Consider the following 27,764-nt stretch of genomic DNA (forward strand, 5'->3'; position numbering starts at 1 on the left):
CTTCAGTTTTTACTGATCACGACACAGGTGTTTCCTGCATTCGGCTAATTGCCGACTATTTAAAACCTCCCGAGCGCGCTGTGCCACTGTCTCCAGGCACGCGACCTCGGGTAGGTGTGGCCCCAGGACCACTGGAAGATGTCATGTAAGTCTTGCATTCTGCTTAAATTTAACCCTCTACGACGAGTGGGAGCCTTTCTGCATCGCGCTGTTTGAACCGCTTGTCATTAACAAGACAGTTTCCTGAATTAATCTTGGTGTAAATCACCTCCCGTGCACGCTGTGCCGCTGGCCTTCGGTACGCGTTCTCGGGAAGGTGAGACTGCCGGCATTACAGGAAGACTTCAACTTAGTCTTCCTCTTTCTTTTTTCTTAATTTAACTTGCCTCGACATGTGGTTCCCTTGTTCCCACATGTCAACACAGTGACAAGGACTGACATCGTGTGATTGTTGTTGCAGTTGATTGCAGGATAGCCAGAGTTAACATCTATTATGATCAACTGTTTAGACGTGGGCTTTTGCTGAATTCTATTTACATTCATTTTACTTCGTCACATTTATATTTTTACTTTTTTACATGAACTACTTGTTACAATACTGGTAATACCAGGGAAGTATGTTTTTTTCTGCTAGTCCTTTATATTTTTATATCCAGTGACATTAGATTAATACCTACAGACTTGGAATATATTTGGGAGCACAACTCAGTGACTACAAGTATATGTATCTATGCGCCAACCGAGATCACTAATTTCGACAATATACTTTAATGTCATTTTTTCTATATGTAGTGAAATCTCCTTTGGTTTGAGGTTTACGTGTCCCTATGATGCTCTTTCTCCACGTGGGATGGTAAGCCTTCTATGTCATGTCCATTGTGCCAGACTTTGTTATCGGGGTTATTATGTCTATCACATTCTTTATATTGTTATTTCATAGACACCAATGTATGTCTCTGTTTCTATTTTTTACACAGGGCGACCTACCAACCAACCGACTGACAGTGACAAATAGTCTACGTCCAGTAAGTGACCTTTCAGCACTTACTGTTTGTCTTTATAGGAGAAGTTATAGTTCATGGTCCTGATGAAGCGCCATTGGATCAATTTCTGACCATAGAGGCGCAAAACATGTTGACCACATAGTGTTAGGGCAGGGTACATCACCTACTTTCCCTTTTTTTAGGAGTACAGTGGGACATTATTCCCTTCAAGAACTCCTTCATTTGTTTTTTAATCTTGGCCTGATCCTAATTTTGAGTGATTAAATTATGATGCCGAGGGTTCAGAGACAATTTTAACCTATCTTTCACTCTCCTCCCTTCTCTTTGTCAGTACTTACTGCAGACCCTATTTGATCTGCCACACCATCTCCCGTTGAGTGCCACCACTACATGTGTGGTGGTCCGCCAGACATTGCAGTGCCGGTCTGACGAGGAGACAGCCCAATGATGATGCTCAGTGTCCTAATCGATGGTTGAGGGCTCTCCTACTAAAGTACTGACACCTCTCGTCCCTGTATATAGATTTTTCTTGGAACAGTGTACTCAGTCCATTTTTAAGTTCATGAAGATATTTGAACCCAGGTCTTGACCGTCTTGGTATGCCAGAGTTAATGGCGACCCATTCTGGTAGCACAATACCGCTGACACTTATAGCACCCAAGCAGATAGTTCCCTCCAGAAGGAGCCGCTAGGAGGAAAAATCCAAAGGGAAAAAACCTCTGTTGATGATGGTGGCTCCAGATGACAAAAAGGACCAGAGGACCCAGCAGACTGGAACCACCAGAAGAGCAAGCAGGAAAGGGACCTCCAGCTGGAGAGGAAGAGCCAACAGCTGTGTAGGATAACAGCACAACCAGAATGCCAACATGAAGACTAAGCACACCTACAGGAGTGAAAAAGTGTTGCAAAGAAGAGGGAAATCATACTCCTTATATACCGCTAGGGCTGGAAATGAAATCAAGAAATGAGGCTGCCATATTGGATTGGGAAAAAAAGTCTGTTGAGGATGCCATGATGGACTCATTACTAAAAAACTCCTTCCAGAAATTCTGGGAAGGATAACTATTGTAGCTTCCAGCATGGCCCACAGGAATGGAACAATGAAGACTGTACTGGTGGGCCAACCGCTGTGAAGATTCACTCCCAAACTCCAAAGGTAGCTCGCCAGCATAGACACCACCCTACAGATAAGAGTACAGCGCATCCTGCTGCATAGAACGGCACATGAGAGAAGTTGTCTGGTTGGCCGTGGGCCACTTCGCAGCTTGTGGTGTAACACTGCATCATTTTGCTACAGTGCCTGCATTGCAAAGGACACCTTTTGCACAAAATAAATCCTCATAGGCACTTTCCTGCACATTGCAGCACACTTAGAAAGAGGAAACAACTATGAGAAATAAAGCTATTTCTCCTTGTTGCCCCTCTGGTGGGGAGGCATACAATTCTGACACATTCCAAGGTCTACCAATGTTGCTACATCAAGGAATGTGCCAGAATCCATGGGTGGATGCATGGAAACACCCACGGCACGCCTCCCTGCTGCAAGGTAAAACAAGGCAGTGATTTGCTCTGCCTTGTTTTACTCTAGATTCAGCAAACTATTCAGGGCCATGCAAGGTGGCCATGCATGGCTTGATAATCTCACTTATGTTTTGCTTTGTCTCTTGTGTCCTTTGAGTGAGGCAAGGATGCCACAAAACCTTGATAAATATGGGCCACTATATCCCTTGGAACAGAAGATTCTGTTCAGCATAATGGTATATCACTTTTTTAGATTGGTCACTGGGGCAAAAAATGACAGATGAAAACACTGTAATCTAGTTGTAATTTTCCCTTCTTATGTTCATTAGTGAGTTAATTCAACAATTAGGCCCATATGCATCAAAACCCATGCAATGCAACACACCAAGCTACCTTGCTGCTGTGTGCTGCATGAAAGGGCAGGAATGCAACATATTTACTATTAAACAGCACGTTCTTGTCCTTTCCTAGTGCTGGCACACTTTTGGCTGCTGAGGGTCACTGAAGGCACCCTTGCACCATAGTGCAAGGGTGCCTGTGTTGTAGGCAGGATGGAACAAAACAATCCCCAGAGGAATTTTGATCTTTCTAAGTGTGCTGCCGAATTCAGAACACTTAGAAAGAGGAAATAACAAGAGGAAATAAAGATATTTTCTCTCTTTGTTCCTCTGGTGGAAATGTGTACAATTCAGACACATTTCCAGGTCTATCAATGTTAGTAAATCTAGGAATGTCTCAGAATCCATGAGAGGATGCATAGGAACACCCACGCTCCACCAATGGATCGCCTCCCTGCCACAGAGTAACACAAGGCAGGGGCTAGTGCTGCCTTATGTTACTCTAGATTTAGCTAACCACTCAGACCACGTTAGGTGGCCTTGCATGGCTTGATAATTCTCATTTAGGTTTTGTGTCATCCTTGAGTCCCCTTGCTTGGCACAAGGATGATACAAGACCTTGATAAATATGCCCCCCAGTGCGTTAACATTCTTACTCCCTGGAGCTGGTCCAATAGTACCAGTATCCGTGGTTAGGGATATCTATATACACATCAGGTTTATTGCTCACTCACCTTTTCATGTGTGCACGTCTCCTCCCTTCTTGGTAAGAAAGAAGATAGGAGATGACACAGGAGATTGAGAAGGCCAAATGAAACCTGAAGCCAGGTTCTCATCTAAGTATTCTCTTAGATGTTGGGTTTCTGATTCTGTTAGTACATTAATTCTACTACACTGCAAGGCCGCTCCAGGGATCAGATCTATCTGGCAGTCATAGTCCTAGGGAGGTACTAGCTCACAAGCCTTCTGTTAGAAATTGGGTCTCTAGTTGACAGGTACGCGACCTGTCCAAGTAGGGACCACAATCCTAGTCAGGGTAAGAAGCAACACAACCTAAATTATCCTGTGCTCACCCTCTAGTAGCATGGCACATAGCAGGCAGGCTGAACTTAGAAAGGCAATGTGTAAAGTCTTTGTGCAATAACTAATACAATAACACAGTGAAAACACCACAAAAGGTACTTTACACCAGTTTAAAAATATAGATAATATTTATCTGAATAGAATAAGACCAAAACAGTAAAAATGCAACGTTCACAAGTGAAAATACAAATTTTAAAAGAATTAGGGGGTTATTACAACTTTGGAGGAGGTGTTAATCCGTCCCAAAAGTGACCGTAAAATGACGGATATACCACCAGCCGTATTACGAGTCCATTACATCCTATGGAACTCGTAATACGGCTGGTGGTATATCCGTCACATTTGGGATGGATTAACACCTTCTCCAAAGTTGTAATAACCCCCTAACTGTGGTATAGCCCTTAACAACACCGTAGTTCCAACTAGTGCAATCCACAACATAGTGACAGAGCCAATTCCAACAGTGTGACACCACTAGTGGGAGAGAGTAGGTGGGTTATGGAGTCGCATGGACCACAAGTACAGTACATTGGAAACAATGAGGGAAGCAAAGATGGTCCACAGAGTCGGTGATGTGAGGCATCGCTGGACCAAGTGTGGTGTTGGTTCCTTATTGCTACCAGGGAGGTGAGGCGTTTGTTCCTTAATGCTAGGCAGGGGTGGTGAGGCATTGGTTCCTTACGGTTGCAGAAGAAATGATGTGGCATTGGTTGCGAAGGGTCGGTTCCTTACGACACAGTGAGGTGAATGGATCCAGCAGGGCAAGACGTGAGGAGCCGCCTTTGTGGGCTCACGTTTGCAACACGGACCCACAGGTGCTGCAGCGGAGTCGGTGCCACGTCTGTGACACAGTGCTCTGGACTCATGCTGTGGTGGAACTTCAGAGACACTGGGTTGGTGTTGGGCCTGTGGCAAATGATGCAGTCTGCAAAGAACACAGATCCAGTGCACGGGGCGGTGCGGCATCAGAGTGTGGTGCCCGTCCTGAAGTCGTTTTGGGAGTCAGTGCACTGGCTTCCTCTTTGTTTCACCAGAACGCACACCCTAGGGCCCAGGAATTGGGTTTGGCACCCCTTAGCAAATTTGGACTCTCAGCAAGAGAGCCCAGGTGCTGTCAGATGAGCTCTACTGTGTCCCTTAGACTTCTCAACATGAGGCATGCTCAGTCCAAGCCCTTGGAGATCTCTTGTGGGGGAAGGCAAACTCCTTCCAGCAAAGTCAGGGAGTAGCAGGGCAACAAGCAGAAGAGTAGTCCAGTTGAGTCCTTTGGGCAGCACTGCAGTCCTTCTCACAAAGTCCAGTTGCCAGTCCAGAAGTGCCTGATCTAAGGGGGTCACAGACCCAGTACATATTTACCCAAAAGTACCTTTGAAGTGGAGGAGAGTTCAAAGAGTGATTTTGAAGTGCACCATTTCCCCTTTCAACACAGTCCTGTCTGCCATGAGATCTGTGGGGGCTATCTGTCCTTTGTGTGAGGTTAGGCCACTAGCCTTTGAAGTGCAAGTGAGAGCCCCTCCACATTTCCTGGCCAGCAAGACCCATCAGTATGCAGATGAATGCAGGTGCAGCCGTGTGTCCTGTGTTCATGGCTGTCTGGGTGAAATGCACAAGGGGAGCTGTCAACCAGAACAGACCAGATGTGGATTGGAGACAGGCTGTATGGCACAGAGAGCAGTAAGTGCAGAGAAAAGCCTACTTTCTAAGAGTGGCATTTCTACAATAGTAATGTGAAATCCAACTTCACGAGTAAGCAGAATTTCGCGCTGTCATTTCAACCATATGAAACATGACAATGCCACTCCTTTCGGATCAGTAATTACGAATTAAAAAATATAACAGCATTTCCAATGCTGGCCTACGAAAGGAGCAGGCCTCATAATAGTGAAAAATGACTTTGGGAGTCAAGATGAAGTGGAAGTGAAAGTGTACAGACGGGCCTTGAAATGGCAGGCCTGAGAAATCAGTGAGGGGCTACTTATGTGGGTGGTACAATCAGTACTGCAAGTCTAGTAGTAGCATTTAATTTACAGGCCCTGGACATATATTGTGCATTTTACTAGGGACTTATAGGTAAATTAAATATGTCAATTGGGTAGAAGCCAATGTTACCATGTTTAGGGAAGAGAGTACAGCCAGCAAAAAAGAGTTCAGAAAAGTGGAGAGAAAATAGTTTGGGGGAGACCACCGTAAAGCTGTTAGGTCTAACACTTTCTGTTTATCAAAGCCCTCTAGGAATTCCTTATACCAGTCTGGAAGAGTGCTACATAACAAATCTGAATCTCTACACTTCCATAAGTCAAGATTTTTCCTAAGGTTTTCCTTTCAGTGTTGAGGAGCAGTACTTCCCTCCCAAAATGTTGTATACAAAACTCTGAGTTCATATCTACTGAAATGTTGCCCATTGGAACAAGGGATTGTGTAAAGTCAGCCATGTAATTTCTTAAGTGAACTTAAAAATTGGTGTCAATTAAGCCAAATCTAATGCGCTCACAATGCACCAATCCCAAATGCATAACCACAGGATATGTATGGTCACACAGTAGTCGGACCTCAAATCAGTACTGTTAGAAATGGGGTTTTTGGTTGGCAGTCAGGTTACCCCCTGTCCAAGCAAAAGCCCTCACTCCTAGTCAGGGTAAGTCACCCACAATCCAAGATTATCCTGTGCCCACCCTCTGGTAGCTTGGCACGAGCAGTCAGGCTTAACTTAGAAGGCAATGTGTAAAGTATTTGTGCAATAAATCATACAATACCACCATATAGCACCACAAAAATACACCACACAGTGTTTAGAAAAATATATAATATTTATCAGGATAATTGTAGGTCAAAAAGTATAAAGTTGCAATGGAAAATTGTAGAAATATCACAGAAAAGTGATATGAGGGGGGTCATTCGGCGGGAGCACCGCCAACAGGCTGGCGGTGCTCCTGAGGGCATTCTGACCGCGGCGGTATGGCGGCGGTCAGAACCGGAAAACCGGCGGTGTCCCGCCGGTTTTCCGCTGCACTGAGGAATCCCCCATGGCGGCGCAGCTTGCTGCGCCGCCATGGGGGATTCCGACCCCCTCACCGCCATCCTGTTCCTGGCGGTTTCGACCGCCAGGAAAAGGATGGCGGTGAGGGGTGTCGTGGGGCCCCTGGGGGCCCCTGCAGTGCCCATGCCACTGCAGTGCCCATGCCAACGGCATGGGCACTGCAGGGGCCCCCGTAAGAGGGCCCCACTTTGAATTTCAGTGTCTGCTTAGCAGACACTGAAATTCGCGACGGGTGCTACTGCACCCGTCGCACACCTTCCACTCCGCCGGCTCCATTCGGAGCCGGCTTCCTCGTGGAAGGGTGTTTCCCACTGGGCTGGCGGGCGGCCTTTTGGCGGTCGCCCGCCAGCCCAGTGGGAAACCCAGAATGACCGCTGCGGTCTTTTGACCGCGGGACGGTCTTCTGGCGGTCCCAGCCAGGCCGGCGGCTACCGCCGCCGGCCGGGGTCAGAATGACCCCCGAAGTGTCTTAAAGTCTTTAGAATATAAACAAAGTCTCTTTCAAGCACAAGTACCTGGTTTAGCGTGGAAAAATCTCCTCAGAGGGCCACAAAGGAAGAGGTGCGTGGAAAAAGGGTGTGTGCGTCGATTTCTCCCCAGCACACACGGACTTGCGTCGTTATTTTACACGCGGGGAGGTCGTGCGTCGTTTTCCGGCGCGCGGACAGTCTCTTTCTGTGGATCGCGGGGATTACCAGATGTCCCGGGTCTGTGTGTGGATTTTCCTGCTTGTTCTCCGGCTGCGCGTCGGTCTGCGGGGCTGCGCGTCGAAATTACGATCTCACGGCAGGCGTCGCGTCGATTTCTCCTCTAGACGTCGGTCTGCGGGGCTGCGCGTTGAAATTACGATCTCACGGCAGGCGTCGCGTCGATGTCTCCTCTAGAGGTCGGGCGGTGTTATCCTTGCGAAGCCGTGCGTCGGATTTTCGATCGTCCCCAGAGCGTCGCGTCGGAGTGCGGCGTTTTTCTCGCCGCGAAACAAGCTGTGCGTCTAAATTTTCGGCGCACGGAGCGTCCAAGTAAAAGAGAGAAGTCTTTTTGGTCCTGAGACTTCAAGGAACAGTAGGCAAGCTCTATCCAAGCCCTTGGAGAGCACTTTCACAGCCAGACAAGAGTTCAGCAAGGCAGCAGGGCAACAGCAAGGCAGCAGTCCTTTGTAGAAAGCAGACAGGTGAGCCCTTTGAGCAGCCAGGCAGTTCTTCTTGGCAGGATGTAGTTTCTGGTTCAGGTTTCTTCTCCAGCAAGTGTCTGATGAGGTAGGGCAGAGGCTCTGTTTTATACCCAAATGTGCCTTTGAAGTGGGGGAGACTTCAAAGAGTGGCTAAGAAGTGCACCAGGTCCCCTTTCAGTTCAATCCTGTCTGCCAGGGTCCCAGTAGGGGGTGTGGCAGTCCTTTGTGTGAGAGCAGGCCCTCCACCCTCCCAGCCCAGGAAGACCCATTCAAAATGCAGATGTATGCAAGTGAGGCTGAGTACCCTGTGTTTGGGGTGTGTCTGAGTGAATGCACAAGGAGCTGTCAACCAAGCCCAGCCAGACGTGGATTGTAAGGCACAGACGTATTTAAGTGCAAAGAAATGCTCACTTTCTAAAAGTGGTATTTCTAGAATAGTAATATTAAATCCGACTTCACCAGTCAGTAGGACTTTGTATTACCATTCTGGCCATACTAAATATGACCTTCCTGCTCCTTTCAGATCAGCAGCTGCCACTTCAACAGTGTATGAGGGCAGCCCCAATGTTAGCCTATGAAGGGAGCAGGCCTCACAGTAGTGTGAAAACGAATTTAGGAGTTTTACACTACCAGGACATATAACTACACAGGTACATGTCCTGCCTTTTACCTACACAGCACCCTGCCCTAGGGGTTACCTAGGGCACACATTAAGGGTGACTTATATGTAGAAAAAGGGGAGTTTAGGCTTGGCAAGAACTTTTAAATGCCAAGTCGATGTGGCAGTGAAACTGCACACACAGGCCTTGTAATGGCAAGCCTGAGACAAGGAGAAGGGGCTACTTAAGTGGGTGGTACAACCAGTGCTGCTGGCCCACTAGTAGCATTTAATTTACCAGCCCTATGCACATAGAGTGCACCTTACTAGGGACTTATAAGTAAATTAATAGTCCAATCAGGTATGATTCCAGGTTACCATGTTTTAGGGGAGAGAGCATATGCACTTTAGCCCTGGTTAGCAGAGGTAAAGTGCACAGAGTCTATAAACCAGCAAAAACAGTGTCCAAAAAGCGGAGGGAGGCAGGCAAAAAGTTAGGGGTGACTACCCTAAGGCTGTCAAATCTAACAAGTACCATCTACAGCCTTACTAGTTCTGGAGGTGCCTTCTTAATACAAATGTTTTTTCAGTTTTTGGTGAAGAGTTGGTCTATAACATTCCTGATTGCCCTGGAATATTTAAAGGCCGAGACCTCAAACTGGTGACTGTCAGGTAGCTATATTTAAACACAAACATTAATGTTGTATACAGAACATTGTTGGTTGTTGGCCAAGACTACTGTGTTCTGAGCGGATGACCTCTCTCTAATGAGGAACCCATGTCATACTCAAGAGACTTAGGTGGTCATTATAAACATGGGGGGAAATACGGCACCACCGGCGGTAACGTCCACCTACAGGCTGGTGGTCTGGTCCGCCAAATAAAGAAGCCAATGAGAAACAAGCAGCGGGCCATCCACCCACCGTCATTTTGGTAGTCCCGCTACAACGGGGGAGACCACCCTCAGGCCAGGGGAAAGACCCTACCCGCCCAACAAATTATGAAATACCACACCGCCATCAATTCCGGGGCAGGAATCTCCGCCAGGCTAAGTGTGGGGGAAACGACCCATATAAATGGAAACACTCACCGGAGGCACACAGAACACGCCGACGCAGACATGGAAAGAGAGTTGGAAATAATACCAGTGCTTCTACTTGCCATATTTCTCCAGGACCGTGACCAACGACGAAGGCGACAACGGTAAGTAACGCAGCCTAGTACACATGGGAAGAAAGGGCACAGTTACACACACACACCCACCCCACTCACACGGAAACGCACTCCCAAACCCTCCCACCATCCCAAGCCATACATACCATAACAAAATGTACTTGCCAGTCACAAGCCAACAAATACCTGCACCAATGCACACACCTGTAAACACCACGCCCCCACATTTAAACTGTGCACAACGGCTCAATATTGCACCAACCATGTCTGCTGGGCACTAAAATTTATTTAAAGGAAATATATATGAATTTTCAAACAAGGCAATTGGCCAGTCCATTTCAAAGTCCCGGAAGGAGAAAAATAAACCACACTTGACCCCTACAATGGTAAAGGAATCTCCACTGAGAAGGGGCATCAATGGGGCAGCCAGGCACCTCAGGGAAAAGGTACAGGGAGTGGCACTGGTTGTGAGTCGGGTCTTGAAGCAGGGGTCTTGCTTGGGCTTAGGTTTAGGAGGTGGAGGTGGAGAGGGTTTGGGCTTGCCCTTGGAAGGAGGGGGAGTAGGCCTGGACCGGGGGGTGGCAGAGGGACCTGGGGCAACACAGGGCTTCTTCCTCCCTGGGGAAGGGGCACAGGAATGGGAATGGCGGACTGGGGCAGACTTTGAGGAAGAAGAAGTGGATTGGGCTAAGGCATGAGAACATTTAGGGACAAGGCCGGGTGGGCCAGTGGGTTCAAACAGGTCAGCATGGGAGAGGAAAGCTTCTTAGGTGCAGTTGGAGGGGATTTGGAGGCAGGTCTGGGAGTGGAGGTTGAGGGAGTGGTGGTACAAGGTGTAGGTGTGCTGGACGTGGATGCAGGTGCCTGTTTAGTATGCTTATGTATGGTGGATGTGTATGGTGTGGATGAGTGTGAGTGTTTGAGTGTTTCTGGAGGAGGGGTGGACACAGTGGGAGAAGACAGGCTGCCAGTGTAGATGGATGTTGTGTGGATGTCTGCAGGTCTGGTGAGTGTGCTGCAAGTGTGTGTGAATGTGGTCGTGGTGAGTGCAGGTGTGGTGTCTGGGGTGCATGACTGGATGTCAGCTGTTGTGGTGACTGTAGGAAGTTGGCTCTGTATGTACTATTTCAAAGTAAGAAATAGTGTGCACAGAGTCCAAGGGTTCCCCTTAGAGGTAAGGTAGTGGCAAAAAGAGATAATTCTAATGCTCTATTTTGTGGTAGTGTGGTCGAGCAGTAGGCTTATCAGAGGGTAGTGTTAATCATTTGTTGTACACACACAGGCAATAAATGAGGAACACACACTCAAAGACAAATTCCAGGCCAATAGGTTTTTAAATAGAAAAATATATTTTCTTATATATCCACAGGTTCAAGATTTACAAACAATACTTTAAATGAAAGGTATTTCACTCAGGTATCTTAGGAACTTTGAATTATCACAATAGCATGTACAGTCTTGGCAAAAATGGCTATTTTAAAATTGGACACAGTGCAAAAATCAACAGTTCCTTGGGGGAGGAAAGTAAATGTTAAGTTCACAGGTAAGTAAAACACTTACAGGGTTCAAAGTTGGGTCCAAGGTAGCTCGCCGTTGGGGGTTCAAGGCAACCCCAAAGTTACCACACCAGCTGCTCAGGGTCGGTCAGGTGCAGAGGTCAAAGTGGTTCCCAAAACACATAGGCTTCAATGGAAATAGGGGTGTCCCGGTTTCAGTCTGCCAGCAGGTAAGTACCCGTGACTTCGGAGGGCAGACCAGGGGGGTATTGAAGGGCTCCGGGGGGGGGGGGGGGACACAAGCAGACACAGAAAGTATACCCTCAGCAGCACAGGGGCGGCCGGGTGCAGAGTGCAAACAGGTGTTGGGTTTTCAATAGGAATCAATGGGGAGACTAGGGGTCTCTTCAACGATGCAGGCAGGCATAGGGGGGGCTCCTCGAGGTAGCCACCACCTGGGCTAGGCAGAGGGTCGCCTGGGGGTCGCTCCTGCACTGGAGTTCGGTTCCTTCAGGTCCTGGGGACTGCGGGTGCAGTGTGGTTTCCAAGCGTTGGGTTCCTTGAAGCAGGCAGTTGTGGTCAGGGGAGCTTCTGGATTTCCTCTGCAGGCTTCGCTGTGGGGGCTCAGGGGGGGTCAACTCTGGCTACTCACGGCTCGCAGTCACAGGGGAGTCCTCCCTGTAGTGTTGGTTTTCCGCAGGTCGAGCCGGGGGCGTCGGGTGCAGAGTGGAAAGTCTCACGCTTCCGGCGGAAAACGTGTGGTCCTTAACCGCTTTGGTGCGGGCGTCACACACCCTCCCTGGTGCGGGTCACGACCAGTGGCCGACACCAGGAAGGGCATTATTATTTTTATTTTTTTTACTTCCCTGGGGAGACACGGAAGCTACTGTGTCTCCCCCCGCCCCCCACCCGCCCCTTTGTGACGTCAGCGTGCCGCAAAGGTGTTTTCCCCATCAAAGCAGGAAGCAGCCTTGCGGCTGCTTCCTGCTTTGATGGGGAAAACGGCCTTTTACACGTTCGGGAAGGCCTCGTAAGAAAGGGGAGAGTCTCCCCTTTCTTACGAGGCCTTCTGAAATGGTTTCCTGGCCCCCGATCGCAGCACAGCTGCGATCGGGGGCCAGGAAACCCCACTAGACACCAGGGATTTCACTTTTGGGGGGTGGCCCCCCCGGAAAACGGACCGCCCCCCCCGGCATATTTTTTTTTTGAAAAAAAAAAAAGGTAGGGGCCCCCTGGGGATTTTTCTTTTTTCCCCAAAAAAAAAAATTCAAAAAAAAAAATTAAATGACAGGTGGTCGCCCGTGGGCAGGGTGACCCCCTGTGGGGGCAATTCTTTTTTTTTTTAGATGTTGTAGGGTTTCCCTGGGGGCCATTTTGGCCCCCAAGGAAACCATACAACAACTAAAAAAAAATATATGTATATATCTATGTAGATAGATATATCTAGGTACATGGATATATCTATGTAGATATATATATATATATATATATATATTTATATATATATATATAGAGGTAGATCTGTATCAAAGAGATTTATAAAGCGCGCTACTCACCTGTGAGGGTCTCAAGGCGCTGGGGGGGGGGGGGGGCAGGGGGAGGGAAAGGGGCTGGGAGGTTCACTGTTCAAAAAGCCAGGTTTTGAGGCCCTTCCTGAAAAGAAGTAGGTTTTGGGTCTTGCGAAGGTGGGTTGTGAGTGCGTTCCAGGTTTTGGGTGCAAGGTAGGAGAAGGATCTGCCCCCGGTGGTGGTGTGTTTGATGCGGGGGACAGAGGTGAGAGAGAGGTCAGCTGAGCGGACGTTTCGTGTGGGGGTGTGGAAGTTGACTCTCGTTGAGGTAGGCAGGGCCTGTGTTGTGGAGTGATTTGTGTGCGAGGATGAGGATCTTGAAGGTGATCCTTTTGTCAATGGGGAGCCAGTGGAGGGATTTGAGGTGTGGAGAGATGTGTTCGTGTCGGCGGAGGTCGAGGATGAGTCATGCTGCTGAGTTCTAGATGCGTGTAGTTTGCGCTTGAGTTTTAGAGTGGTGCCGGCGTAGAGGGCGTTTCCGTAATCAAGGCTGCTGCTGATGAGTGCGTGAGTGACCGTTTTTCTGGTCTCTGTGGGGATCCATTTGAATGTTTTTCAGTATACGGAGTTTGTTGTAGCATGAGGAGGTAAGAGCGTTGATTTGTTAAGTGATCGAGAGGGAGGAGTCTAGGATGATGCTGAGGTTGCGTGCGTGGTTGGCGGGGGTGGGTGCAGGGCCTAGCGTGGTGGGACACCATGGGGGGTCCCAGGTGTTTTTGTGTGGGCCAAAGAGGATTATTTCGGTTTTGCTTGAGTTGAGTTTCAGGTGGTTGGCTGTCATATATATATCACTTTTGTCAATATGTGTGTGGTTTCCCTGGGGGGAAAAGGGTCCGACTTGTCTAGTGGCAGTTTTAGTGCCATAAAGAAGCGCAGAAGGTTTATATGCCTACTACAAAGAGCACATCTGTATTTTATGTAAATAGCTGAGTACATTAGTAAAGTCTATGGAGAGATGAAGGGCACTTTTGCTGGGTGGTAATGAGGGAATCCGAGGAGGAGGGAGTGGGAGCACCAATAATGATTGTTGGACTGGGCGCAGGAGGTGCTAAAGACTGTGACGAATGGTATGTGACAAGGTGTTTTTTGAGTGTCTTGAAAGTACGTGCTGATTGAGGGAAGAAGCGCAGGTAAGGTGGCCTCTACTGTTGCACGTATCTCACACACACCATCGATTTTGTGACTGTCTACGTAGGCTAGTGTTTTAGAGCAACAGTTTAGCCAATAGCAGAGATGGCATCTTGATGGATGACTGCTGCCTGCACTCGGGTTATAGAGGACCGCTCTGACATAGGATCAGAGACTGAGACATCAGATACTGAGACAGCATCTGAGGGATAGGATAATGGCGCAGACTCTGGGAGTGATTTTTCAGTCAGAGGAGTCCCATTCGAAAACTCCTCTTCCAGTACATTATGAGGGAGGTGATGAGGACAGTCCTGCTGTCCCTTCGCAAGCTGTTCGTGCAACTGGGTAATAGTGGGTTAGGCCAACCCAGAGAGCAGGTGAATGCGGCGGCAAGCAGAGAGAGAGTGCTCTCTTGGGAGCTCACCAATTTAGTTCAGCCCCAAATTCCACCACCCAAATCATATTGTGGAGACATCAAAATTGTCTATGGCAAAACAAACTGGTTTTGTAAGGCAGGCACCTGTGTTTTTGGTCCTGGATTCGGCGGCCATATAGAGAAACACACTAAACCCAAACATTTCTGGAAACTAGACATTCGGGGGAGTCCACAGAGGTGTGACTTGTGTGGATTCCCCAAAGTTTTCTTACCCAGAATACCCTGCAAAGCTGAAATGTTGAAAAAAAACTCTATTTTTCTCGCATTTCTGTCACACAAACTACAGGAATATGCTGGGATCCACAACATTCCTACCACCCAGTGACTCCTCACCTGTCCTGATAAAAACACTACCCCACTTGAGTGCCTACATCTAGTGCCTGTGTCAGGAATGGATCACCCCAGGGTCAACAGCTGCCTCACGTAAGGACCAACATTGACCGTTGTGTGATCTATTCCTGTCGCAGGCACCAGGCCTAACCACACAAGTGAGGTATCATATTTATCAGGAGACTTGGGGGAACGCTGGGTGAAGGAAATTTGTGGCTCCTCTCAGATTCCAGAACTTTCTGTCACCGAAATGTGAGGAAAACGTGTTATTTTAGCCACATTTCGAGGTTTGCAAAGGATTCTGGGTAACAGAACCTGGTCCGAACCCCACAAGTCACCTCATCTTGGATTCCCCTGGGTTTCTAGTTTTCAAAAATGTGCTGGTTTGCTAGGTTTCCCCAGGTGCCGGCTGAGCTAGAGGCCAAAATCCACAGGTAGGCACTGTTTTCTATGAAAAAATGTGATGTGTCCACGTTCTGTTTTGGGGCATTTCCTGTCGCAGGCGCTAGGCCTACCCACACAAGTGAGGTATCATTTTTATCGGGAGACTTGGGGGAACGCCGGGTTGAAGGAAATTTGTGGCTCCTCTCAGATTCCAGAACTTTCTGTCACCGAAATGTGAGGGAAAACTTGTTTTTTTAGCCACTTTTTGAGGTTTGCAAAGGATTCTGAGTAACAGAACCTGGTCCGAGCCCCGCAAGTCACCCCTCCTTGGATTCCCCTAGGTCTCTAGTTTTCAGAAATGCACAGGTTTGGTAGGTTTCCCTAGGTGCCGGCTGAGCTAGAGGCCAAAATCTACAGGTAGGCACTTCGCAAAAAACACCTCTGTTTTCTTCAAAAAATTTGGATGTGTCAACGTTGCGCTTTGGGGCGTTTCCTGTCGCGGGCGCTAGGCCTACCCACACAAGTGAGGTATCATTTTTATCGGGAGACTTGGGGGAACGCTGGGTGGAAGGAAATTTGAGGATCCTCTCAGATTCCAGAACTTTCTGTCACCGAAATGTGAGGAAAACTTGTTTTTTTAGCCACTTTTTGAGGTTTGCAAAGGATTCTGGGTAACAGAACCTGGTCCGAGCCCCGCAAGTCACCCCTCCTTGGATTCCCCTAGGTCTCTAGTTTTCAGAAATGCACAGGTTTGGTAGGTTTCCCTAGGTGCCGGCTGAGCTAGAGGCCAAAATCTACAGGTAGGCACTTTGGAAAAAACAGCTGTGTTTTCTATTAAAAAAAATAGGATGTGTCCATGTTGTGTTTTGGGGCATTTCCTGTCGCGGGCACTAGGCCTACCCACACAAGTGAGGTATCATTTTTATCGGGAGACTTGGGGGAACGCTGGGTGAAGGAAATTTGTGGCTCCTCTCAGATTCCAGAACTTTCTGTCACCGAAATGTGAGGAAAACGTGTTATTTTAGCCACATTTCGAGGTTTGCAAAGGATTCTGGGTAACAGAACCTGGTCCGAACCCCACAAGTCACCTCATCTTGGATTCCCCTGGGTTTCTAGTTTTCAAAAATGTGCTGGTTTGCTAGGTTTCCCCAGGTGCCGGCTGAGCTAGAGGCCAAAATCCACAGGTAGGCACTGTTTTCTATGAAAAAATGTGATGTGTCCACGTTCTGTTTTGGGGCATTTCCTGTCGCAGGCGCTAGGCCTACCCACACAAGTGAGGTATCATTTTTATCGGGAGACTTGGGGGAACGCCGGGTTGAAGGAAATTTGTGGCTCCTCTCAGATTCCAGAACTTTCTGTCACCGAAATGTGAGGGAAAACTTGTTTTTTTAGCCACTTTTTGAGGTTTGCAAAGGATTCTGAGTAACAGAACCTGGTCCGAGCCCCGCAAGTCACCCCTCCTTGGATTCCCCTAGGTCTCTAGTTTTCAGAAATGCACAGGTTTGGTAGGTTTCCCTAGGTGCCGGCTGAGCTAGAGGCCAAAATCTACAGGTAGGCACTTCGCAAAAAACACCTCTGTTTTCTTCAAAAAATTTGGATGTGTCAACGTTGCGCTTTGGGGCGTTTCCTGTCGCGGGCGCTAGGCCTACCCACACAAGTGAGGTATCATTTTTATCGGGAGACTTGGGGGAACGCTGGGTGGAAGGAAATTTGAGGATCCTCTCAGATTCCAGAACTTTCTGTCACCGAAATGTGAGGAAAACTTGTTTTTTTAGCCACTTTTTGAGGTTTGCAAAGGATTCTGGGTAACAGAACCTGGTCCGAGCCCCGCAAGTCACCCCTCCTTGGATTCCCCTAGGTCTCTAGTTTTCAGAAATGCACAGGTTTGGTAGGTTTCCCTAGGTGCCGGCTGAGCTAGAGGCCAAAATCTACAGGTAGGCACTTTGGAAAAAACAGCTGTGTTTTCTATTAAAAAAAATAGGATGTGTCCATGTTGTGTTTTGGGGCATTTCCTGTCGCGGGCACTAGGCCTACCCACACAAGTGAGGTATCATTTTTATCGGGAGACTTGGGGGAACATAGAATAGCAAAACAAGTGTTATTGCCCCTTATCTTTCTCTACATTTTTTCCTTCCAAATATAAGAGTGTGTAAAAAAGACGTCTATTTGAGAAATACGCTGCAATTCACATGCTAGTATGGGCACCTCGGAATTCAGCGATGTGCAAATAACCACTGCTCCTCAAAACCTTATCTTGATCCCATTTTGGAAATGCAAAGGTTTTCTTGATACCTCTTTTTCACTCTTCATATTTCGGCAAATGAATTGCTGTATACCCAGTATAGAATGAAAACCAACTGCAGGGTGCAGCTCATTTATTGGCTCTGGGTACCTAGGGTTCTTGATGAACCCACAAGCCCTTTATATCCCCGCAACCAGAAGAGTCCAGCTGACAAAACGGTATATTGCTTTCAGAAAACTGACATTGCAGGAAAAAGTTACAGAGTAAAACATAAAGAAAAATGGCTGTTTTCAGCTCAATTTCAATATTTTTTTATTTCAGCTGTTATTTTCTGTAGGAAAACCTTGTAGGATCTACACAAATGACCCCTTGCTGAATTCAGAATTTTGTCTAGTTTTCAGAAATGTTTAGCATTCTGGGATCCAGCATTGGTTTCACACCCATTCCTGTCACTAACTGGAAGGAGGCTGAAAGCACCAAATATAGTAGAAATGGGGTATGTCCCAGTAAAATGCCAAATTTGTGTTGAAAAATTTGGTTTTCTGATTCAACTCTGCTCGTTCCTGAAAGGTGGGAAGATAGTGATTTCAGCACCAGAAACCCTTTGTTGATGGCATTTTCAGGGAAAAAACCACAAGCCTTCTTCGGCAGCCCTTTTTTCCCATTTTTTTGGAAAAAACAAAATCTTCACTGTATTTTGGCTATTTTCTTGGTCTCCTCCAGGGGAAACCACCAACTCTTTGTACCATTAGAATCCCTAGGATGTTGGAAAAAAAGGACGCAAATTTGGCGTGGTTAGCTTATGTGGACAAAAAGTTATGAAGCCCTAAGCGCGAACTACCCCAAATAGCCAAAAAAGGGCTCAGCACTGGGGGGGAAAAGGCCCAGCAGCTAAGGGGTTAAAAGTTGCTTCTTTGTTGCAGAGTTGCAGTTTTGTTGAATAGGGCCGCTGTTCTCCGGAGCTTCTTGGTCCTTTTAGATGCAGGGCAGTCCTCTGAGGCTTCAGAGGTCGCTGGTCCCTGTTGGATGCGTCGCTTTTGCAGTTTTCCTTGAAGTGGGGAGACAGGCCGGTAGGGCTGGGGCCAAAGCAGTCGTCGTCTCCGTCTTCTCTGCAGGGCTTCAGGTCAGCAGTCCTTCTTCGTCTTCAGGTTGCAGGAATCTAATTTCCTAGGTTCTGGGGGGCCCTAAATACTGAATTTAGGGGTGTGTTTAGGTCTGGGAGGGCAGTCGCCAATGGCTACTGTCCTTGAGGGTGGCCACACCCTCTTTGTGCCTCCTCCCTGAGGCGAGGGGGGCACATCCCTATTCCTATTGAGGGAATCCTCCAAAATCAAGATGGAGGATTTCTAAAGGCAGGGGTCACCTCAGCTTAGGACACCCTAGGGACTGTCCTGACTGGTGGGTGACTCCTCCTTGTTTTTCTCATTATCTCCCCTGGACTTGCCGCCAAAAGTGGGGGCTGTGTCCAGGGGGCGGGCATCTCCACTGGCTGGAGTGCCCTGGGGCATTGTAACACGAAGCCTGAGCCTTTGAGGCTCACTGCTAGGTGTTACAGTTCCTGCAGGGGGGAGGTGTGAAGCAGGCCTCTAGAAGCTTATTCCAACTATAAAGGCATAACTGTATAAAAGAAGGACCACAGAAATCACCACTTGAGTACATCTCTTGACCTGTAGATACTCTGCCCGGAATTAGGACTATTGTACTGCTACAAGGACTGCCACTCTGCTGGTCTGCTACTCTAAAGGAACTGCTGCCCTGCTGTGCCAACCCATTGTCTGCTACCTTCAACATGGGGAAGAGGAACTGGATCTGCAACATCATCTTGAACCCACGACCCCAGAGTGACTCAAAGGGCTAGTTTTCTGACCTCCTTATCTGAGCTTCAGGAACATACAATGCTCCCCAACCAGCCCCTGGTCTTAGCTGCAGTGAGTTCCTGACCCCCAAGTGGTGCCTCTCTGGTGCTGGATCCTTAGTGTGGCTTATGGGCTCTTTAAATCAAGTTTTTGGGCTCTTGGAAACCAAAAATGGGCCGGTTCCCACCAAGACCATGCTGCTCACACCAAAGTTCAGGGCGAGATGCCACCAGCCAGTCTTTTCACACAGCAAGCATCAGTCACACATGGAGGACCGCCAAAGTTGTAGCCACTTGTCTGTGACACCCAGCCTGCCCTTTGCACCACGCAGACCACCGCCCAGGACTCTCTCGCTGCTCCATGCGGCCCTCTCCAACTTATACAGAACTCTTGGCATAAAACTTGAGAAGGTAAAACTTCAGCAAAATGAATCTGTGACTGTATCTCACCCGTGCTCCATCACAGTCAGCCTGAACTTTTGACTTTGACCTGAGGCAGCATGACCAGATAGCCGCAGTCTGTGCTTTTTGCTTTCAGGTGCTATTTTACAGTTTATTCTTTAAAAATTCCTAACTCCAGTTCTACAAATTGGATTTTTATAATTTGGGGATTGTTTTATTTATTGATTTAAGCTCTATGTTTCCAACTTGGTGTGGGATCTTTGTGTGGTGTTTTCATTGTTTTACTGTTTGAGGTGTTGCACAGATATTTTACACATTGCCTCCAAGTTAAGCCTGAGTGCTCTGTGCCAAGGTACCAGGGGATTGAGCACAGCTTAATTTGGGGTTTGCTTGTGCCTTACCCTGATTAGGATAATGGTTACTGCTTGATCAGTGCTCACACCCCCAGCAACCAGTGACCCAATTTCTAGCACACCTATACACGTTGTATCCATTCAAGATGGAAAAATCATGGTTCTGTGTCATTAGAAACATTGACATCAACAACCTTGCTAACAAGGCTCAGGGTATTCTCAAACCCCTGATCCTGAGTAGAAATCAATTTCACAAAGAAGAATGCAACAAATTGTTGGCTAACCCTGCTGCGCTGACCTGCTACTTGCTGGCCTCTTGTCTGGGTGGGAAGGACTGGACCTGTATATGTTGAACCCGGCACTCCACACTGACTCCAATGGCTAATTGGCTGGCTTGCTGACTTGAGCCTCATGGAGAGAAGACTTCAAGTACCTTGAACCCAGGACCTGGACTCTGCCATGTGTGGATCTACCCTGTCAGGCTATGCCAAACCAGCATCCTTGGAAGTTTGGCCTATGGTGATCTGCTGACCTCTGTGGATCCAGAAGGACTGACACATCTCTTCTGCTCCAAGCAGAACAGATGCATTGCCACTGCTGCATGGATCTTCCCTGCCACAAAGAACTGCATTGCATCATAGCCCACTGTCCTATCAGAATGCTACTGTGCAACGCATCTTTGGGTCAGGACCTTTCATCTCTCGTTGATGGCATCTTTGGCAACAATGCTGGATCCCACATCGCAGCCTTGCAGCTCATCGAAACCGATGCATCACCCTGGCTGCACTCTTAATGCTGAACTTTGCACTGCAAGCCCTTATTGACCGGATAAACAAAACATTTTTGACACATCAATTTAGCTGCGCAATGCACCTTTGACATGGAGCCTCCGCAAACCAGGATTTAAGCTACTTTGTTCATGAGGGTCAACAGGGTTCCTGTATCTGCCACTGCTCCATCATGATTGGCTATTACTTGTAACTTCGTCACAGTCCAGCACAACCAGATATCCGCAAATGGCGCTTTGTGCTTTTTGGCTCTATTTTCTCTAAAATCTCATATCTCCAGTTCTACTAATTGGATGTTTGTAATTTTGGTCTTGTTTTATTTATTAAAGATAGTTCTAAATTCGTGTGGGATTTTCACTGTGTTGTTTTCATTTTATTACTGTTTGTGTGCCACATAAGTACAGGGATCAGGTTACTACAGCTGAAAAAGTTGTCTTCTCAAAGTCTGTTGCAAAGAGTTCCATTCACAGAGGAGGAGGTTGCAAGCAGCAGGGACAGCATTGCGGGTGGTTGCCACTGTAGCGTGAGAAGCAGGCTGGGTGTCCCAGATGGTTGGTGCTGTAGTGTGATGATCCAGTGGCAGAAGTTCATTGCTGGAGTTTCATGTTGGTGGTCACAGCTGGCTGTCATTGCTGTAGGGTTCAGAGTTAGGTTCACTGGAGCTTTGCATTGGCGGTCATCACTGGTGGCAATGTCTTGGCAGGATCTCACCTTTTATCTTAGGAGGAACTCAACTGATGCCACCAAGGGGTCCAGGCCCTGAGGAGGCAGCTCTTAGGGATCAGGGACTCACTCCAGCAGAGGCCAGCAGGGCTCAAGCAGGTCCAGTGCAGCAGGTCAGCTGCACAATTGCATGGAGGTCTCTAGAACTTGTTTTCTACCTGTAGCTAAGACAGGCGGTCAGGCAAATGGCCCTTTGAGTCACTCAGGTTAACATGGGATGAAGGGAATAGGTCCAGATCTCGAGCTGCAGGGCAGTCATTCTTCTGTAATATCTGCAGGTCCAGGAGTGTACTGATGAGTAGCCCTGGAGGTCCAACATTTATATCAATGGCAGTCTTTGAAGTGAAGGATCCACTATAATACCACCACGTCTGTTTCTGCAAGTTCTTACCTTTCCCCTGACAAGGCTTTACGAAGTCATGGGGTGACGAAAGACAATCTTACACACAGAGGGAGAATGCTGAGGCTTAATGGAGTGCAACGCTAGTCTCAATTTATGTCAATATCATCAATGCACATAGTGCGTGGTACTCCTAATAAACTAACCTAGATCTTCTTCTTTTAAGAGACTATTGTCACCCTTCCTACTAAGGAGTTCCCTGACATTTCAAAGATTTGGATGAGGTTTGCTCACTCACGTAATGTGACATGCTTCATCATCGGCTACCTCATCCCACCTTGGTAAGATAATACTACCAGGACGGCTCAATCTCAAGTGGGGCTATCTTGAGGGAGTTGTTAGGTATTAACTGGCTCGGCAAGGAACTCTGGTCCAAATCAAATTTAACATTTAAACCACAAAATGTATCCTTTTTATTAAAGTGGTATCCTTGATATGAATAAAATACCACTATATACATATTATGGAGGGATTATAATGAGTGCAATGCCCAATTTATACCCCAACATGTCTCTGCCCATGTGTTATTCGCCTAAAGGTCTTGAGCATTCCTCAGGGCTTATATATAGGACCTTTACCCAAAAATATTGTTTAAAAAGGTGATACAAATTCAGGTGGTGGGCCTACCTTGCATACTTCGCTACGTTTGGTAGAACACCCCTGTCAGACAAAAATAGGAAGAGGGAAGAACATAAGTAAAACATATCAGTAACCCGCTATTCAGGCAAATTGCTTAAAGCATCACCTTTGGGAAGCACATAACTTTGTTTATCAAGTAGCCCCACTAATAGTATTTAATTTACATGCCCTGGGTACACGTGGTACCGGTTACTAAGCACTCACAAGTAAATTAAATGTGCCAATCAGATGTAAGCCAATTTTACCATGTTCTAGAGAGAGAACACAGCCACTTTAGCACTGTTTAGCAGTGATAAACTGCAAAGAGTTCTAAAGCCATACAAAACTCCAGCGAAGCAGAAGGGGCGAAGGTAAAAAGATTGGGGAAATTCCACACTATGGATTTCAGATCTTACAGAAAGTATTGAACTTTGGCGGAGCTACATCTACTAGTCTTGTGCCAATATAAGCAACAGTAGGAAAGGGGTTGGATTTTAGAGCAGTCAGAACTACTATTCCTACTCTAGCGTAAGCAACAGTTGGTAAAATAATATACTTTAGACTGCTCAGATTTAACAATTATGCCTACTTATTAGAAAATAAACTACAGAAACACATATGTAAATATATATGTTTTGGGCACTTATATTTAAACTACACTATAAAAGACTTACAAAAGCAATAGTTTAACATTGTGACCCACAATATTGTTGGCCAAACAATATTTTTGACATGATATTTGCTTCTCATAATTTTTTTAAACACAATTTTGGCAGAATGCCGAATATACAGGTGGGTTGTATGGCTAAAAAATATTTCTATAACATCAAATGGATATTTCCCAGAGTTTTAAATGTATAGCACTTCAGTAAAGGAACCAATGAGATGACACACTCATGTCTATTTCAGTTACATGAAAGTGCAATTCGTTTATGAATTTTGCAAGAAATTGGATTGTTGGTTGACTGAGATGTGAACCCTGGTCAAGAAGAACCTGTGCTTAACCCCTGGAGCTTAGCACAAAGCAGTCAGGCTTAACTTAGAAGCAATGTGGAAAGTATTAGTGCAACACCTCAAACAGTAACACAGTTGGAATACACCACCAAAGGTGTCCACAACAGAATTAGAAACCTAGGCCCTCATTATAAGATTGGCGGCAAATTCCACCTACCCACATGGCGACGGCAGCCAACATGCCGTTGCTGTGGCAACCGATCGTCCACCGAATTATGACCATTGCCAGAATTCCGCCAGAAGGCTGGCAGAATTCCGGCAACGGTCATGGCGGCGGATGGCGGTAAGGTGGCGCTGCTGCCAGCTGCAGGGCCATGCAAGCAGAACGCCGTTGACCGCATAATGAGCCACGATACGGCCTGGCAGTGTTTTGCTGGCAGATGCTGCTGCTGGCAGCAGCGCCACATCCAGTCTCCTACAGGAGAAGTGGGTGGGGGTATTGTGTGCGTGTGTGGGGATATGTGTGACAGTGTTTGAATGCGTGCATGCGTGTTTAATGCGTGTGTGCATGAATGGGTGTGTGTACGTGCATGTTGTGTCGTGAGAGTGCGTGTGTGCCTGGATGTATGTTAGTGAGTGCTGCTGTGAGTGTGTATGAATGTATGCATGCATGCATGCATGCATGTGTGAATGTGGGAATGTGTGTGTGTATGGGTGTGTATGTATGTGCATGTATGTGTGTATATATCAGGGGGTCGGGAGGGAGAGGGGAGGGAGAGGCGGGGGAGACCCCTATCAGTGCCAGGGAAGGAACTCCTTGGCACTGATAGTGCCTACCGCCATGGTTCTCGTGGCGGTATAGAAACCACGGGAACTATGGCAGTGGGTTGGGTCAAAATGCCATGTGTGGACTAGTGACGGCCCCGGGCTGGAGACTATAGTCTCCAGCCCGGCGGCCGTTAGGGCCATGGTGGTCAGTGTGTTAACTTGGCGGTTTGGCTTTGGCCAAATTGCCAATGTCATAATAGTGGCGGTATATACTGCCAGACTGTTGGCGATACTACTGCCACTATTACACCGATCGCCGGGGTCGTAATGACCCCCACAGTGTAGATTTTCATAAATAAAACAAAAAGTAGAACTGGAGATATTGAAGTTCAACGTTTTTAGTATAAATAGCACACAGAAGCAAGAAGTGCTATTGGGGATATCTGGGCTGGGTAAAGGGACCCAGTTAGGCCTACTGAAAAAGTACCTTAAATCCGGATTGCAGAGCATTGCGTGGATCTTGTCAAAGATGCATCATGCAGCCGAGGTGATGCATCAGTTCTGAGATGTGATAAGGCTGCGGTGTGAGGTCCTGTTGTATTGACGTCGAGGATCCTGTCAAAGGGATTTGCAATGTTGAAAATGCATTGTGCAGTCATGGCGATTAATCGGTTCCACTGAGGGGTGAAGCTGCGATGCAGAGTTTAGGCATCATCGTTGAGGCCGCCGTCAACAGGAGATGGGAGTAGCTTGCACTGGGAGGAAAAGTGTCACACGGCAGCAGTTCCAAAGGTGATGCATTGAACCCAGATACAGTGGTACAAGCCTTTTGCAACAGGTCCAATCCGCGCAGCAAGAACAATGTATAGGTTCTGCTTGAGGAAACATCCCTTAGCAGAGAGGATATGGTGGTTCTGCAGACAAGAACTTCAGGCTCACTTCCAAAGGTCCAGGACTGGGATGGCACCACTTAGAAGGGTAGAAACACAGATGGCTGGGTCCAAGTGAGGAAGCAGGGGGCATTAAAGTATTTTATGTCCCTGAGATGTCAAATCAGGAGGCAGCCTAGTAGTCCTTGGATTGACTCTGGGTTCTGGGTTTAAGTGATGCAGGTTCAGTTCTTCTCACCCAAGCAGAGTGCAGCAGGTCAGCAAAGCAAAGCAGGAGTCAAGCAGGGTGCAGTCCAACCGAGTGGCAGTCCTTTAGCAGCACAGCAGTCCTGCTTCTTGAAAGAGTATCTACAGGTCCAAAAGTGTACTTAAATGGTGGTGGCTGAGGTCTGGTTCATATATGCATTGGTGCCTTTGAAGTAGGGAGACTTCAAAAACAGGTTTCCGAAGTGCACAGAGGTCCTGCCCTTCCTGTCCTGCTCCAGACTAACTTCAGGAGACGATGCAGCCCTTTTTGTGTTGACAGGACACAGCCTATTCAGGTGTAGTTGGGGATGGGTCAAGTTCCTCCATCTAATCCTGCTAGGATGGCCCATCAAGTCACACCTAAGCTCCCATTCTGTGTGGATGTCTAGGGGAACTACACAAAGCCCAGTTGTCATCCACCCCATACATGTGGTCAGAGACACCAAATGACTAAAGTAACACAATGCAAACTTTCTAAAAGTGACATTTTCAGAATTTCAATTTAAAATCCAACTTCACCATAAGTTAGGACCTTAAATAGTGGTTCCTGAGGTACCAAACTTGAATATATATCTATTCCCATTTGAAAATTACACTTATAAAATGTAATAAGGCAATTGCAATGTTACCCTATGGGAGAGATATGCTTTTCAGTAGGTAGGTTGTAGTTTATTATTCTATTCAATAAGGGGATACCATATGTGCTTGGCTCTGGAGAATCGTTGACCCAGACTCCATACATTTCTTCACCTGGACTCCATAAACTAAAGTTTTCCCTACTGTTAATGGGATTTTGTCTTTATTACCACTATGAGTCCATTTAGGTTTTGCTTCACCCAAAAAACATGCTAGAAAGAATAAAGTTTTCAAAATTATTTTGTTGAATAGTCGATTAAAAGGACAATGGGTCCATTGTGAATGGGTGAAAGCTCACAGAGCCACCACCAAGACTTTAGGAAAATGTCCAAAGTTGATTTGTCAACAGAGCATAAAAAGGGCAAGTTATAGTTGTCTCATGAGCAGATTCACTATTTCCTCCAGTGAACAAGCGTATTCCTACCAGACAGGTTGGTTTAAGTGTATGTGAAAGTAACTACAAAAAAGAAACAAACTAATAGGCCCCATAATTCATGTCTCGAGATTCCTTCAAAATGCAGAGATGCTAAAAACATCCTTTAAATACCTCCTTTGAATACTACTCAGAGGGAATTGCACACAGAATAAGGGAAGGTAAAAAGCTCCCAGTTATGTCTAAATCAGAGCAGCCATAACAAAATTCTAAAGCTAGGCAGAAGACAAAATGTACGTAAGCAATAATCTCTTTATTGCTGTTCTGCTGTTCGAAAAAAACGTTTAAATTGTATCAAAATGGATAGGGTGTCAGTTGCCAACTACTGCAAGATTTACAAGCCTATTCTAGAACCTACACACAAACTACATATATTAAATTGACGTGAATGTTTCCATCTAAACTCACACTTGCAGTGCCAACGACATCCATTGTGGTATCTCAACCTACGTAATTGATGATATAATTGTTTCTTTAATTTTTACACTGGTATCACATCACCAATCACATCAATATATACATGACCTCTTGCATAATATTTTGGATTAGCAATGCCACACCTATTGCTATGATTATAATGTCTTAATCACTGTATTCTGTAGCATTTGTCACCATAGTTTTAAAGTAGTGTAATTACTATGATTACTCAAAGTTAATTATTTTATTGACTCTGAAAGGATTTCAGAAGATGGAGAGACAACTTCAAGATGGGAACATAGGACTTCAAGACACACAAAGACCATTGCACTGGCAAAATAAATTAATTTCTCTACTGATGCAAGGAACAGACCTATTGACTTTGCCAATGCTTTGTTTTTCTGCCATATCGTTGAGTAAAGTCACGACTGATGGCCATCTTGGAATCGTTTTTGTTAAAACGTAAGAATAAGCATCTCAAGATGGCTGCTGTGTGTACTGCAACCATATTTAAATGTTTTTGTTTTGCTTTTAGACAAATGGGCAATAGAGTGTGTTCCTCCTGGGAAGACATTATCCCTCATACCTGAGCAAGAGGCCGGTAGTCTACATAAGCAGCTGTAGCGAAGCAATCAGCAATCAACATACAGTCATGGTCATCTGGCTGGAATCTCCCTCTAATGTACATGGGTCAAAGTAGAGTTTTTATAATAAAATAGCTGAAGTTCCAAGAAAGAAGTGTGTATGATTCTGTGAACATTGGAGACAAAGC

General features: G+C 46.7%; 1 long non-coding RNA gene across 1 annotated transcript; it reads left to right on the plus strand.

Moving 5' to 3' along the window:
* Nucleotides 1-32: 32 nt before the first annotated feature.
* LOC138294203 (uncharacterized) lies at nucleotides 33-27,764 on the plus strand. The gene is made up of 3 exons (XR_011203265.1): nucleotides 33-145; nucleotides 978-1,025; nucleotides 27,528-27,764. It is a non-coding gene; the product is annotated as an uncharacterized lncRNA (long non-coding RNA).

The sequence above is a fragment of the Pleurodeles waltl genome, chromosome 4_2 (assembly GCF_031143425.1).
Source record: "Pleurodeles waltl isolate 20211129_DDA chromosome 4_2, aPleWal1.hap1.20221129, whole genome shotgun sequence".
Lineage (NCBI taxonomy): Eukaryota > Metazoa > Chordata > Amphibia > Caudata > Salamandridae > Pleurodeles > Pleurodeles waltl.